This window comes from Myotis myotis, unplaced genomic scaffold, assembly GCF_014108235.1.
Source record: "Myotis myotis isolate mMyoMyo1 unplaced genomic scaffold, mMyoMyo1.p scaffold_m19_p_2, whole genome shotgun sequence".
Lineage (NCBI taxonomy): Eukaryota > Metazoa > Chordata > Mammalia > Chiroptera > Vespertilionidae > Myotis > Myotis myotis.
The window spans coordinates 58,245,086-58,261,038 of NW_023416324.1; positions in this window are offsets into that span (position 1 = coordinate 58,245,086).

Sequence of the window (15,953 nt, forward strand, 5' to 3'; positions counted from 1 at the left end):
TAACCAGAGCAGCCTCATATCTGAGAATTTAGGTAATTATTTATGCTTTAATGTTAAGCTTTTTATTGTTCACTCTATTAATTAATTCCTGAAGAAAGAAACTTAATGTAGATCAAAACACTTGGCTGAATATTTCTACCTTTTGGAAATAGTCTTCAAGGCTTCTGTATAGGTACTTAAAAATCCCCTTAATGCAAACAACCTGTCCCCCAGTTTCTGAGAGTAAGTTTAAAATGATGTTTTCTCTCTCTTTTCTTTTTGCAATCAGCATAGCTAAAGTATATACCTTAATAACATATGATTGTATTAAATTCACAAATTTACCTTAAGTATTTTTGTTGCATTCAATTTAGCCTGAGGCATGTTTTAGTTATCATAGGTGCCCTGTTGTGAAGTTTCAATCATCTAAAGGGTGAATAATGCAATTTACCATCACAGCTATTTTTGTGTTTACTAAATAGAATAATAGGACCATTGTATTAGTACTGTTGCTCAGTAGCTACCGGAGTATCTGACAAGATTTTTTTCCAGCTGGTCATAAAACAAAGAATGATAAAAATACAGATAAAACCTTTTTTCCATCTCTGATCGGGTCCATAAAATTGCAAACTCCTTGGTTTGCTCCATTGTTGAAGGCTTTGACTCTACCTAGCAAATGGAAAAGAACTAACTTGTTTTGTTTGAGATCTAATTTCATCATCAGTGTCAATCACAAAAAGTAAATTGACTGAGTTATAATTCACTTTCATTAAGATGATATGAGTATATTAAGAAATTAGACATGTGTTCAATCATCCTTCAATAAAGGATCTCAATATTTAAAAGTTGCAATATTTGGAAAGTGATTAAGGGTACAAATGATTCAGCACATTTCAATTACACAAAACTGAATTTAGCAAATGGTGAAGAAAGGCATTAAGCAACTTGAATTTGAGTTTCAATTCTAGCTACATAGTTTTGAAGAAGTCATTTTCTTAGTCTTTGTTTTCTTCACCTATGAAAATAAGAACTACAATCCCTTCCTTCCTCCTATACAAGACTTCTGAGAAGGGTAATACCCTCTTACACTTTATGATAGGCATCGGCATTATTACCACAAATAAAAAATACAAAAGAGAGTCAAGATGACACTGTTATTTCTTAAAAAGATCATGAAAACAAATGTTTTCTAGCTCCTATCGTATGGCTGGACCTGTGGCTTGTTCCTTTCACTATGGTATCTCATTTAAACCTCACACAACCTGGCAGAGGACACATTAAATGCACAGGAAAAGCAAGGGAACGTACTCCGATAGATTAAAGTAATGGATTTAGTAATTCCTAGGACTGGGATTTGTACTCCAGCAGCTCTGTGTGGTTTCAAAGTCAAATCTGAGTTTTTCCTGCAATATCAGAAGCCTACTTTGCATTGACTTGTGTTGTAATCTAGTTATTTAGGTACAGTATTAGTAGATTTTTCAAGTTCCCATTTGAAATCAAAATGGTTTAAATAGCTCTTCTGAAAGAAATGTCTTAGCAAAAATGTGTTGTACCTGCTTCCCCCACACCACCCCCCCCCCCCGCCCACAATGAATTCATAGGCAGTTTTGGTGTTATGTAAACAGAGCCATTATGGTAAACATGGGCCATATAAAAAATGTGCCGTGGAAAATTGCCGGGAGCCGGTCCATCCTTGCTGTTTCAAGGGACCTGGCATATATGGCATATTGTTCTTAATATGTTTGCTCACCTTCTTGGCACTATGTGTTTTAACCAAGGTCTCCTCTCTGAGAAAGGTTGTTTCCCCAGGTAGGGACTTTCCCCTGAAGTTAGGGAGGGAATAAAACCTCTTAACTAAGTGCCAGGCAGGTAATTAATCACTTTAACTACGAACAATCGTGCTTAAGCTACATAATCTTTACTCCCTGGAATGAAGATAAGAAACGCCCTAACCTTTGTAATAGAGATTGATAGGATTGAATCAACTGGTATAAATACAGATACAACAAGACAGCAAGAGCCAGAACTTAGAATACAGAACCAGAAGAAGACAGAACCAGGAGGCACAGAACCTACACAGAATGTTCTCTAGAGACAGAAGAACTTCGCTGGAGAGAACATGGCAAAAGATCCTGGACTGAACCTGACTACAGAAATGGTCAAGAGAACCTGACTAGAACTTGGCAACTGAACCTGGCTGGAGAACATGGACACAGAACCTGGCTGGAGATCCTAAGCAGAACCTCTCTGGAGATCCTGACCAGAACTTGGCTAGAGATCCTGGCTAGGCTGCTGATCAACTGAACGCTGTCTCCGTGTCATTCCTTCTTCGCCGACTCCGTCTACACCTTTGGGGACCCCTGGACCTGCTGGGGTTGGACCCCGGCAGAAAATGATCCTAGATTTTAAACCAAGCTATAAATAGCAAGTAGAACAATAAATTGTAATCATAATGTTTGCCAACGTAAGTGCATTTTGTTGTTGTTGTTTGTGCTTTAAAATGCAATTATCTGTAAATAAGTCTATATAACAATCTTTGGACACAGTGCAATGAGTTATTTCTGTTTCTGTAAGGTCCATTAGATAATTTCTGCACCATTTATATAGACTTTTGAGTTAAGGTGAAGCTAAAATAAGATGCAGGGCATGATGGATATTTACAGTGAGTCTACTCAGCCCCAAGTAGAGCTCTTGATTTGAATACTTGTGTTGAAAAAGTCCCAGAGTTCAATGTTAGCTGATAGGAGGTGCCATGCCACAACAAATATCACCTGTGATCAATTACATTTGTTTTCCTGGAGATGTTTACAGTAAAGGGGGGAAAGAAAATCAACATGTTTAAAAATAGAAGACAGGACAAAATTTAAAGACAGATTAGGTGTATAAACAGCGCCTGGCAGAAGGGAGGCCTTCAAAAATACTTGTCACATGAATGAATGATAGAGTGGGGATGCCATTAACTCTGAACTCAAATTTACACACTGTTAAGCCTTGTTAGTTCTCAATGCCTGACCCCAGAACACAAATTATTGTAGCTGAAGGAAGCAAGGAATCTGAATAGATCTTTCTATACTATCATGGATTTTATGCTCTCTTTCCTACTTTGGGAAAAATAGGCAGGAATGAGGGGGTGGGTCCTCTGAGAATCATCGAAGATCTTTCAACCTCTGCCTGTGGCACACAGACAGCGTTCTCCATGGAGCACTTGATGAACAACGTGTGTGAACTGTGAACGCCTGGGCTGCCCTGCTGGGAGCAGGGTGCTCTGTCTGTTAAGGATGTACATTGCTGTCTGCAGGTTTTGTCAGCAGGAGCCTTCAAAAAGCAAAAGAAAATTCAACAGAGGAAACTCACAGGGGGGCAGAATCCACACATCAGTAAAGTGGAGGTGGCAGAGTGTTTCCGCATCCATCAGGGAGCACTCTCAGAAGAAATGAAAATGCTACTCTGGATTGTAAGGAGCAGCATGGGGTGAACTCCACAAAGAGAGAAAATAACACAAATTGTCTACTTGTGCTAAACTAGTCAAGTTCCCGGAGTAGTGGTTTGCGAACATCCTCATTTCTTCCTTCTGGTCAATTGAATGCCTTTCAGGTGGGGGTGATTCAGTGCAGGGGTTGTATTTATAGTAATCAAGTGTCTGAGGATAAAACATTTGAAAATGTATGATATCAAAGCAGTTATGGCCAGTGAGCACTCACTTGGGCAAAGGAGTGGAAAAGAAAAACTACCTCTATAGAGAAAGGGAGCATGTTTTACTCTTCTAGACCTTTAAAAGAGATGGCAAGCCATTTTAAGCAAATAAAATAACTTTTTTTTTTTTTCAGAGCCTTATACAATGTGGCATTTTGAAAGGTTGACATTCACCCCAAAGAGTTTATAATAGATGATACAAAAATGCAACCCCTCGCCCTACTTTTTACATCCTGGTATCTGGCAGCGCTTTTCAAATCAGCAAGGAATTTGATATTGCTCACATAATTATTTTGCTTAAAAGACAAGAATAGGAGCCAAGAAGTCAAAGGTGGAGTTTCTGTCTTATCTAATGAGTAGAAACTTGATGTTTTGTGAGCCTGTGTGGCTTCGGATTAAGCCATCACAAATACAGACATACTACTGTTCCTTTTTACTTTTTAAAAAGCAAGGGCTTCATTATTCATGCATTCATTTAGTGCATTCTATTGTGGATTTTGGTATTCTGTGTTTTGCATGCCTCTAATACAAAATCAAGTAAGAATGTCATTAAAATTTTAAAAAAAGTATTATGAAACCTATCAACCACCTGACATTTAATTTAAATCAGACCTGCCATTCATTTTTAATAACATTTATAAATCTCTGAGGTGGAAGAAATCAATACACATTTTTAGAAAAACAAAATCAGCAGGAAGTAGAAGACCCTCAGCAATACTTTGATTTTTCTCCTGGAAAAGCAGAAAACGATGTTGTTTTGTTGTCTGTTATCTAAATGCTGCTGAATTCCTTTAGTCATACAGCAGTGTGTTGTTAGAGAAACATTTTTTTTTTTTTTCACTAAAAAGCTAAAGCTTTCAGAGTGGCTGTTTACTCTGATTCTTTCACATCCTTTCCTCCTGCTCTACCTTTTTCTTTGTGCCTTCCATGACCTAAAAAGACAAATAAAAGTATACAAAAAGATGCTACATCTTTTGTTTTTCCAAGACTAACAGGAATCAAGGAGCTGGAACACCAGCGAGTGAAGGGGAGCATCTGCAGAAGGGAGAGGAGTGAGCCGACTATCAACACAGGGGCACAGACTGTGAGGGAGGGCGATGCGTGATGGATGAAATGGCTGTGAAATATATTCTAAGGCCTCAGGGGGACATGCATTGGCACTTTTGAGAACAGAATTTTTACCTTAAAATGATGATGAGGCTGGTATCAGTGACTAAGGAAAGCAGATTTCTGCCCAGCTGGCATGGCTCAGTGGTTGAGCATCGACCTATGAACCAGGGGGTCATGGTTTGATTCCCGGTCAGGGCACAAGCCTGGGTTATGGGCTTGATCCCCAGTGTGAGGCATGCAAGAGGCAGCAGATCAATGATTCTCTCTCACCGTTGATGTTTCTATCTCTCCCTCTCCCTTCCTCTCTAAAATCAATAAAAATATATTTTAAAAAAGAGAGACCAAAAAAAAGCAGATTTCTGAAGAAAAAAAAAAGGGGGGGAGTTTTACTCACTAGAGTGAAGACAAAGTTGATAGCAGATTTTTAATATATCAATTATCAAATGATAAATGTTCTGGAACTTCAGGAAGTTAATGAAACAGAGTTCAGATAGCCATCAAAATATAGCATCTTTATATTACCTAGCAGCCTTTTTTGAAGTGGATCCCAACTCAAATTCTTATCTGTATACTCCACCGCTCTTGCTCTTACCATCTGCCCAATTCTCTAGCCCCAGGCTTCTCACTTCAGCACCACTGTTGTCTTGGGCAAGACAATTCTTTGTTGTGGGCAGCTGTCCTGTGCATGGGAGTTTAACAGCATGCCTGCCTCTACACATTAAATCCAAGTAGCACTTTCCTGTCATTAAAAATAAAAATAAAGTTTCCAGATATTGCCATATGTATCTTGGTGCAGGGGGAAGGGTGGGAATCAAATTGCTATCCAATGAAAACCGTTGCTCTAATCTCAGTGAACTACTGAATTATTTTTTAATTAATGAATTACTACAATAAGATATATGGATACACAAATATCCTTCCTAAATCACTCATTTTCTTTAGAAGACTGTCTTAAACCTCAGCAATTAATAAATTTAAAAGTAGTGGGTTGCTTTTTTTCAACAGGAAAAATCAAATAATATTTTATAGATGCATTTAGAAATTTATTAAAATTCTTATATTCTTCAAAGAGCTCCTCTGCAGATAATTTCACTGAAAAGCACAAAGCCCTCAGGACATGCTCATATCTGTTTAAGTTTAAACTTGAAAATCTCAGCAGCTCTCCACACAGTCATTGATGGTTGGGACTATCAAACAGTCTCTGTCCCTTAAGTACCTTTGTTTGCCAATAACAAGATGTATGAAAATCAATGGAATCATGTTACGACTGTGGAGTATATTCAGAAATTCCTTGCTGATATGGAAACATATCAGAATTTAACTTTTTCTGCAGCCATTTGAGAATAAGGCTGTTCTTTTTAGTGTACTGAAATTGAGCAAACTGAAGCAAGCATGTAAACAGAGTATCAAATTCATGTACAGTGTCAGTTGTCATTCTCGTGCTAAAGGGGAGGGTCCAGTAATTCAGCTTTTGCTAATCAAACAGTATCCTAATGTTTAATCTTTTAATTAAGCTGTATGTACAAATAAAATATTTCAAAGTAAGTGAACAACAACCATTATGTTCTTTAAGGTAGCCCTTACTTCAGGAACAAATAACCCTTCCTCTCCTAAGTCAGTAGGTTGATGCTAGGTGTCTTTTTTAGTGCAAGTACTAGTCCAAACACTTGTTTCTGCTTGGATGGCCTTCCATGTAGTCACTGAGAGAGCCAGGCACTTTTCATATGGTGACTCTCCCTTTTGCTCCTTCATCAAAGTCCTCTATGTTCAGTTAATGGGTAGAAAAAGGGAGCAAGTATCTCTGGAGGTAAGCCTCTAAAGGCCAGGATTCACAAAGCCCATATTCCACAGGCCAGAACTCAATCACGTAGCCACTCCAAACTGTAAGAAGAACTGGAACATATAGCGCACTTATGAGACTATGAGAAAAAGGAGTTTGTAAACATACAACTTTCTCAGCCAAAGCATTATGAACAACAGGTTTACAAAATACTTATAGATATGTATCCTATATATCTCTCTGTTTTTCTAGATATAGAAGCAACATAATTTAAAACGTCTCTGCAGGTTTATTTCTTATTTCGATCTCCAATCTTTCCCACTCAAGGATTGAGAATATTAGTCTAGTCATGTTGTTTCTGTATTTCTTTCTTGTTTTTGTGTGTCTTGTCCTTTGCTGGTCTTCACTCCCCTTTCCACGTGTCTTACAATGTCTTCTCTTCTCTGTAGTTAGTAGTGGCACTTCCCATAACAACTGTATTAGTCAAGTAACCACCCCACCTCTCACATGCTAGATTGAAAGGGGAATTTATTGAATCTCAGTACCCAAAAAGGATGAGACACCAAAACCTTGGGAAATGTAGAAATACAGCTGGGCTTCCAGAACAAATGGAGCTCATAACTCTACATCCACCAGGTTCTGTCTCCAATGCCTTTGCCCTTCTCTGGGTGTCAGATTCATTCTGTCTCTACAGATCAGGTGCCCAAACATTGTTTCTACATCTTAGAAAAACCATCACCTGAGAGTAATTCTCTCTCCGTTTCAATTAAAAAAAAATACCACTTGATTTAGTCATGTACCCAACTCCAGATCAATCACACATTTCTGGGGGAAGGTCACATAGGATGATGGTGGCTTCCTTGGGAGTGAGATATTTGAAATTATGTGAAACAGTTTCCAGAAGAGATGAGATGGGAGGAGAGAGGTGAAATTGGGGGGGTGAGGAGTGTACTCTTGATGTTAGGAGGCAAAAACTTCTACTTCTGACGAAACTTGGATTTTCTCAGTCTAGTTACTACACTGCAAAGATTCGCCAATCTTACTGAAACCTTACCTTTGTTATTAAACTGACTGGATTACTTTCTTCTTTCCTTCTTATGTATCATGATTTACTTCTAATTTTCTTTTTATATTCTTAACAATTTAACGTCTCCGAACCTCTATGAAGCATATAATTTTGCATTGCCCTTAAATACCATCTGCCATCTTACATTCTCAGCATACTTATCTGAGACTGCATTCTCTCTTTGGCCACATATTTCCTAAAAAAAAAAAAATACATTTTGGGACATGGCACTCTCAAGGGTAAGCCTTCAAACTTTCTTTTATTGTGACCCAAATAAGAATGTTTTATACATCACGACTCATTGCAGACTCAAATATATGCACACATATATGCTTATGCAATAAAAGAAAATTTTGGCGAAAATCTTTATTTGTGTGATGCACTCATATTTATGTTATATTTCATTTGTAACAACTGAATTTATTACACAACCCTTGTCTCTAAGGTAAGCCACTGGGGCCATCTGACTTCTCAGAATGTCGACTATTGGGGTACCTGAGTCAATGTCATCCACTGGCTATCTGCTAAACATGCAGACAAGGCATTGCCTGAACAACTGCTCTTGGATGTTTTAGCGACTGTGGTATCACTAAATTTAGACAAACGACAGCATTCCATATTCAAGAATAAGAATGTTAAATTTGTATGTGTCTATCTACAAGGAGCTAATGATGACAGCCAATACATTCCAGTAATAGATCTGGAATGGAGAACCTGTATTTCCTGTTTATAAAATGGGAGTAAAATAATATAGAGTTTAGCCATCTAAAAATACCAAATAATGGCAAGAATGTGAATATAGTACCATAAGGTAGCCTGTGTGCATCACTCCCCACACTGCCTCCAAAAAGGAGGGAATGCATTTTTTCTCTCTACTGTTTTCAAGTAAACCTTCAGTGTATGCTATATTAGTCAAGACAATGCAATTAAACTTCACTGGGGAGAAGAGGAATATGCATCCAGGAAGAATTAATATCAGAGTAAGTAACATCATTTTATCATGTCTTCCCTTTATATAGATGTCATCTGAGAAGACTTCAGATTGAATAATAATAGTCTAATAACGATTGCAATCACGTGCTACACTCTTAGAGAATGCCAGGCACTATTGCTTTCTCTAATTTGTTTCTCATGAAAATCTTATAGTATGGGTATGGCTATTATCCCTGCCTCCCAGTTGAGTTTAACCATGCTAATTTTCCCCAAATCTCGATGTTAACAGTTTTAAAATCTGACTTTAAACCCAGATCTGCCTCATTAATTGAAGCTTTTGAGTGCAGGCTGTCCTGCTTCCTGCTCTCTACTTTCTCAACTCCCAGCTGACAATTTATAATCCATCACTTCCAAAGTGGTTGCCACCATAATTTGACACATGTGTTCCAACTGTCACATAGAAATTTTAGGAAAACAGTCCTTTTAGCTATTACTCATTTTTTTTTTCTTCTAGAGCTGCAATGTCCAACATAGTAGCCACAGCCATATGTTGCTACTTAAGTCAAATTAATTAGTTAAAATTAATTTTTTTTTACACTAGCTACATTTCAAGAACTCAATAGCTGCATTTGGCTTGCAGCTACAGATTAGAGAATATATATATAACTAGAGGCCTGGTGCACAAAATTTGTGCACTGGGGGGGAGGGGTGTCCCTCAGCCCAGCCTGTGCCCTCTCCAATCTGGGACCCCTCGGGGATGTCCGACTGCTGGTGTAGGCCTGACCAGCACTCGGACATTCCTCTCACAATCTGAGACTGCTGGCTCCCAACAGCTCACCTGCCTGCCTGCCTGATTGCCCCTAACTGCTTCTGCCTGCCAGCCTGATCACCCCCTAAGCACTCCCCTGCCAGCCTGATCGATGCCTAACTGCTCCCCTGCTGGCCCAATTGCCCCCAACTGCCCTCCCCTTCAGGCCTGGCCCCTCCCAACTGCCCTTCCCTGCAGGCTTGGTTGCCCCTAACTGCCCTCCCCTGATGGCCTAATTACCCACAACTGCCCTCCCCTTCCGACCATCTTGTGACCACACCTGGGGGTGACAATCTTGTGAGCACATAGGGGTGGCCATCTTGTGTGAGGGTGTGAAGGTCAATTTGCATAATGCCTCTTTATTATATAGGAAGGATGTTGCCTTCATTGCAGAAGAGTCTATTGCATAGCATTGTTCTTGACTTTACCCTAGAAATTAGATGTGATTTCTATAGTGCTTCGCTAAAGAGCAATTTGAGTTATGGATACTCTGACCATTATTTATATTTTTTGAACCAGTATAATGTGATTTAATTTTATTGTGTTCCCTTTCATGTTCTTTAGTTGCCACTGATGAAAATTAATTTTCTGACTCCTGAGAAAAACTCAGCTATGCTCATTAATCTATATTTATGTCTCTAGCATTTATTCTATTAATGGAAGCACCTTAATCTTAAAAACAACAACTACTTTATCAAATCAATTAAATATTTAATTCTGATTGGCCTATATGGTCCAATGCCAATAAGTTACCTGAAATGCATTAATGCAAATAAAATTATTGGCTGCATCTATACAACCTTGGTGTTCTTGACTCATTCATTCATTATATCTTTTATCAGTTGCACCTAGTGTCAGGCGGTGTGGCAGACACAGGGAATATATAAAAACACTAGGAACCCAGTGCACAAATTTGTGCACCTTGACAAGAACTGTAGGCTGCTAGGCTGTGGTAGGCACAGGGGTGGGTCTCTGCCCATCCTCCATGCCCCCACCTGGACCCTCCTGCTGCGGTCCCTGGTTCCCTGTCTGCCACTGCTCCTGCCATTGCTCCTGCCACTGCTCCTGCCCCGCTCCTGCCACTGCTACTCTCACACGCTGAGAGCACCAGCCCCACTTGCACCTGCTGATAGTGCGGAACGATTGGAGCTAGCTGGCAGGTGTGAGTGGGGCTGGCACCATCAACGGGTGCAAGCGGCAGCTTCCAGCCCTGATTGCCCCTCAGGAGCAGGGGGAGAGGGAGAAGCCCTCAGGGGTGATCAGGGCTGGCAACCGCCACTTGCACCTGCTGATGGTGCCAAGTGATCAGGACCAGCACCGGGCACCAGTAGGGGGTGCAAGTGGCAGCTTCTGTGCCAGCTGTGGGTGGGAGCAGGGCCGGCACTGGCAGCGGGTGAAAGTGGTGCTTGTGCCAGCAGCAGGTGCAAGCGCTGGGTGGGACTAAGGCGGGTGGGAGCAAAGAATTTTCAGTAACCACCAGAGGCTCGCCCCAGTGACAGCAACCAGCACCCCACCTTGGTCTGGTGTCCCCGCTCACCTACTCCACCATCCCTCTGCGTCCAATGCCCGCCATATTCCACACATGCCCCCTGGTTGTCAGCGCACGTCATAGCAACTGGTTGTTTGGTTGTTTGTTGTTCTGGTTGTTTTGCCTTTTGTTTGGTCTATTTGCATATTAGCTTTTTATTATATAGGATAGTAAGGTAATCCTGAATCCTATGGTTGCTGCAAAAATGTGCCCTCATGGGGGTAGAATTTTCATTGACTTTGTATCCTGCCTAATCCCTAAGAATATTTCACACACTGTAAGAAACTCTAAGATATATTTTGAATACATGAAAAAAAAGAAAGTGTTTGCTCCATTTATATGTTTGTCATGTTTTGGCCATGACACAAATGTATATGGAGAAAAATAAGGTGAAAGATGCTGGCTAAAATCCTAATTCCATTCACTTCACCCACTCCCCATAGACATGGTTTTAATGTAATTTAATTTAAAGAAAATTTTTTCTCACATAGAAACTCCAATGTGTTACTTACATACTGCTTTTTCTAATAGGTTTAAAATGTAAGCTAAATTATAAACTGAAACAGCAGGCCTAAAACTAGATATGAATTCCTTTGTGGCACTGGTCATCACACTGCACATACCTGATTTCGTACAAGCATTATTGGAATTATACTGAGGTGAACCCAGATGTTCAAGGAACTTTCACTTTTCTAGGCAAAATTAAAATAGAAACCCCTCATTCTGGCAGCTTAATGCTAAGAGTTGGCATGAAGCCTCTTAGAGACTAATGAGAAAGACAAAGAGTGATAATACTACTTTGAGAGTCTATTTCATTATTCATCTCTTGCTTTCTGTGGAGGCTTTGCAAACATTAACTAACGCTCACAAACTTCCCCTGGAGGTAGTGTATCATTGATGCCTTTATCTTGTAATGTGGAAATCGAGGCACAGGAAAGATGAAATTATTCAGCTAAGTTCTTTTAAAAAGATATTAACTACAAAATTTAGGGACCACATTTCTATACATTCTAAGCTCTTGGCACATCCTTATTATAGTAATAGAACTGAATGGAACCAATAGTACAGTAGCCATAATGTTTTCAGGTGAAAACATCACTAGGTTATATTAAAGATCTTTCCAATCTAATGACATCAAGATTTCCTACAGGGGAGAAAAGGAGGTTTGTTTCATAGTTACTCTTCCTTTAGTTAAAGTAGAACAATAGGACATAGAAACCCCATCTTACTGTATTAGTTCCTAAGAAATCATTGGCATTGTAAAAAAGGTGCCCCAAATTATTTGTAAAAAACACTTTGTATTCTCTAATTCACTGTGTCACGCTTCACCATGTTATCAAATGGCATTAAAACATAATTTTAATAATATAATATTCTGAAATATTGCTATGCTATGGTTTTGATAGATTTACCTTTTTGGGATGTTTAAGTTTGATCCTATTTAATAATTTAAATATTCCTGCAATGAGCACGCTTGCATATAAATCTGTGTCTTAATCTCCAGTTATTTATGTAGTGAATTCCTAGACTATAATTCAAATGGCATAATCAAAGAGTAGGGGAATTTTGAACACTCTTTCTACACTGTTAATTTTCTCTCCCAAAAGTTAGAATCAATTTACCCTGACACTAATATAATAGCATGGAAGGGCCTACTTTAAGGCACTTTCCCCAAACCAGAGTATAAATATTTCACATTTTTAAAGATAAAATTGTATATAGTACTGATTAATGTATGATTAATTGTGAATATTTTAACTTATGTTTAATACCTCATTTTATTTCACCTGTAGAGAACCACATTATTCGGTATAAATCAAACAATGAAATAATTATGCAGTTTTGACCCCCAAAAATGAATTATTCTGGAACCACTGTGTTAACTAATAATATATAGATAATTACAACAATGAACTTACAACGTTCTAAGTTTTTTTTAAATTTAGATTGATTTTATTACTTTTAAAAATTATCTTTATTGTTAGTATTATAGATGCCCCCCTCCTCCCCACCACTGACTCTCTTCATACTGCTCCTACCCCCTCCCAAAGCCTTCCCTACACTATTGTCTATGCATAGGTTATGCATATAAGTTCTTTGGTTAATCTCTTAAATTTTGATTTGCAAAATATGCATTTTATTTATTCACATAAGCAGGTGTCTTCAAGTATGAAGGCGACTTTACTGGATCTTTTTGGTGATGTATCATGGTAGTAGAAGAAACATTCACTTAAAGTGCACTCCTGTGACTAAGTGGATATATTCAATGGGATATAAGATGAGTCATATGGCAGCTGCTGTAATATTTCTTTTTTTTCATTAAATATTTTTATTTATTTCAAAGAGGAAAGGAGAGGGAGAGAGATAGAAAATTGTGCCTCCCACTGGGGATTGAGTCTGCAACCTGGGCATGTGCCCTGACTATAAATCCAACCATGACCTCCTGATTCATAGTTTGATGCTCAACCACTGAGCCACACTGGCCAGGTATAATATTTATCAGGTGATGTAATATTAAGTGCAGTAAAAATTCTGCTGATATATATTCATTCTGTCTTTTGTTCTTTATTTTTTCCTCTTCCTGTCTGGAAAGGAAAGATGTTTGTTGGAGCTGGATAGACCATTTTTGACTATATTGTAGAAGCCACATGGTGAGGATAGGCAAAGAATTATAGGCTCTGCATCTGACACTATGGCAATCCATACAAGCCCTGGACCAATGACCTATAGGTAATCATCAGATTTAAGATACTCAAATTTTGAGTTATCAGTAATGCTAATGCTAATCCCAATTTATCAATCATCGGATGAATATAATTATTATATGTATTTTAAATTCATCACGCATATTAGTTCTTTACTATCAAACACATTATTTAAATTGTATTTCATAACCATTTGTTTATGGGTATATAACTATTTGTTAATGGCTTGCATCAGCAACTGAGAAACTGCATAACAACATTTTGTCCTCAAAAAAATTCTCCCCAAGTCCCTCTATCAGTTCCTCCTCACACATTGTTCCAACAGATATGGAATTATCTTTTACCATAATCCATTGGAAGATACTGAATGGAAGAATTTGGTTCAGTGTTTACTACATATTCTATAGTCTTCAGAGAGCTTTGCAATCATTGTTTTCTAAATATACACAAAACCACATAAGTTAGGTAAATATTATTATCTCACAACTGAATAAAATGTGAGGTTCAGTGACTTGCCTGAAGCTATGCACTAAGTAGAAATAAGTAACAAAGTAGACATTAGGGTTTTAAGTTTTCTGACCCTCTGTGTTTTATAGTTTGATACTTTTATTAAAAAACAACTACCTTCAGCTCTGGAGGAAGTTTAATTTTTATGGAGGTTGAAATTATTCCTGAAGATGAAAATTTCTATATATTTTAGACTTTTGAATGATCAATGTGGCCCTTCCTCTGTTTTATGGGACCCATTTGATTCATATGTTTAAAGCTTCCAGTATTAGCTGACCTACATAATCCAAAATGAATTGCTTATTCATTCAACAACAGTATTATAGATAATAATGCTATAAAATAGCTGGCACTAAGACTAAAAAGGGTCAATAAGTCAAGGTCCCACCTTCAATAATTTCTGTCATTAATTCACATTTTATGTTAAGATGCATATGTATTAATAAAATGTATATACTAGTATTTCATGTACACATTTAATATGTCACAAAAATAATGAATTTATGCAACCACAAAATATTCAGATAATCTTTAAACTTTATCCAACTCAATCAAGATGGGATGTTTATTCTGTATGTATAAAGGGGCTTTCTGGTTGAGAGAACACTTTCAAATGGCAAAGACATTTGATTCATCCATAGTCACATCAGTTATACTGAAAAAAAAATATGTTAAAACATTCCTTCACCAAATATAGACTTGTTATAAAGAAACAACAGGCCAAAAAATGGAGTCATGTGTGCTAAGCCCCAAACCAGCAAACCAAGACTTAATACCTAACCTAATTGCAGTCTTAACCTCTCACAGGTCAACCTGCAATTAATCTGGTCAGCACCAGTAAGATAGCCCACCTGATAGGCACCTTCCCTTTCCTTTCTAAGGGCAACCTTGTCTGAAACAATGCATCCTTCACTAATAATTTCCTTTTTCTGCCCTCTTTCCATCTTTATAAACCTTTGTTTTCCAAGAGCTCCTTTCTACTTGCTATATCAAATGCTGCCTGATTCATGAGTCCTTTGATAAAGTCAATAACACCTTTAAATTTGACCCAGTTCAATTTTTCTTATTTAACAGACCTGTTTTAGGTATGACACATAAAGGGTTAAATGTTTGAGCTAAGCAAGAGATTCCTTGAACAAAGCTAACATCTTTAATTCAAAGAGTGTTTTATATGACTATATATAAACACTAAACTTGTATTTCTTGAAATTTAATATTTTCTTTGTGTGGGAAGAATTAATTCACTTTGGCTTTGAGCTATAAAGCAGTGAATGTCACAGGAGGGAATGCTTGAATTCCCATAACCCCAAAGAGGAGTTATTGTAGTAGATATTGGATAAGATACATTTCTAAAGGACCAATACCATTTAACAAGAGAAAGTGGTAGAACCTAATGAATTTTGAGGCCCCTTATGCAATTAATGGTTTGAAGTGTTGTCTTCTGTTGTTGTTTTTTATTACTGGTTATATTAACTTTGTTAAAATTATTTACTTGCTTTGCATGTAAATAGATATTTTAAACTCTAGCTTTCACACTTCAATACAGCCATGATCTTGCAATTTTAGAAAATCATTTGAGAATAATAGCAGTAATTTATTTTATGGAATAAAAACCTCAGAAATATCAGGAATCATCTAATAGAGTGGGAGTAAGGTTACATTCCAAAGTCTTTGTGATGGAAGCCAAGAAACTTGAAGAAAGAATATGTTTTAGTTCTCTTTTTTTTAGCTCACAAATACATTCCTTATCTTTTATAATAAGTACAATAAATTTTCTATTTTTAACTGATGAATATATCTAATATATATATATATTTCCCAGACATTTAAAATGTGCCTTTCTT